This window comes from Rhineura floridana, chromosome 10 (genome assembly GCF_030035675.1).
Source record: "Rhineura floridana isolate rRhiFlo1 chromosome 10, rRhiFlo1.hap2, whole genome shotgun sequence".
NCBI classification, from domain to species: domain Eukaryota; kingdom Metazoa; phylum Chordata; class Lepidosauria; order Squamata; family Rhineuridae; genus Rhineura; species Rhineura floridana.
The window spans coordinates 84,789,536-84,790,607 of NC_084489.1; the positions used below are offsets into that span (position 1 = coordinate 84,789,536).

The 1,072-nt window shown below is 46.8% G+C and overlaps 1 pseudogene; it reads left to right on the forward strand.

The window, feature by feature from the left end:
- Positions 1-249: 249 nt before the first annotated feature.
- LOC133365678 (5S ribosomal RNA) lies at positions 250-365 on the forward strand (annotated as a pseudogene).
- The last annotated feature ends 707 nt before the right edge of the window (positions 366-1,072 follow it).

Genomic DNA, 1,072 nt, shown 5'->3' on the forward strand with positions numbered 1-1,072 from the left:
AGCAATTAAAAAAAAAAGCATTCAAGCTGATCCCACCAGGTTTTACAGGAAAAAAGGGCAGGGTTTGACTGTCGTCATGTGTCCCCGTTTTCAGAAAAGCGAGATGGAGATGCACTGGAACCAGCAAAACAGTGAGCGTGTCTCTAAACAGGGGGTAAGATGGGGACAATGTTGGCTTTGCTCATCATTGCCTCTGGCTCCACCTACTGTTGGGCTCCCTGCCTTTCGCCCCACCTGTCCCAGTGGGCAGCCTATGGCCATACTATGAACAAGCCTGATCTTGTCTGATCTTGGAAGCTAAGCAGGGTCAGGCCTGGTTAGTACTTGGATGGGAGACCACCTGGAAATATCAGGTGCTGTAGGCTTGGAGAAAGGCAATGGTAAACCACCTCTGAATACCTCTTACCATGAAAACCCTATGAATACATCCAAAAGATTCATAGGGTCACCATAAGTCATAGTCGACTGGAAGGCATATAACAATAACAATCCCAGTGGACGCCAGCCACCGCTGCTTGCAATAATTGACCAGCTGTACTATAACCAAAACATGCTGCCAGTTCCCATGGTTTGGCTTAAAAGGTCCCGCCCCCCTCCCCAGAATTTTGCTTCCTCCTTGGAGAGCTGGTTTCTGGATGTTTCAAGTCCTGTGCTTATACCCAGCACTCTCAGAGTGAGTAATGTACCATCGTAGAAGCACAGAGGGGCACATTCGAGGACGTGTTCTGAACCATGTCAGGAAGGTAGAAACATTCTAGTTCATCTCTGGAGTATTACCTGTGCCAAGCTGGTAGTTCAAAGATCAGAGACAGCCATGCAAAATCCTGAACTAGCGAGAAATCACACACAAAAACCCCTCAGCGCTGTTTTCCCTTGTTTTCCCCAAAGGTTTTAGTTTCCTTCCCAACATTTCATGCATGACCTTGGCCCATTTCCTGGAAAAAAGAAAAGGAGATCTAAGAGATTTTTGTCTAAAGCTGGGCTCTGCTGTTGCAATTGTCCACAGCCTGTGGATAACGTCCAAATGTTCTCTGTTCTCTTCTTCCTCTTTCTTTGAAGTCAGTGTTCACTC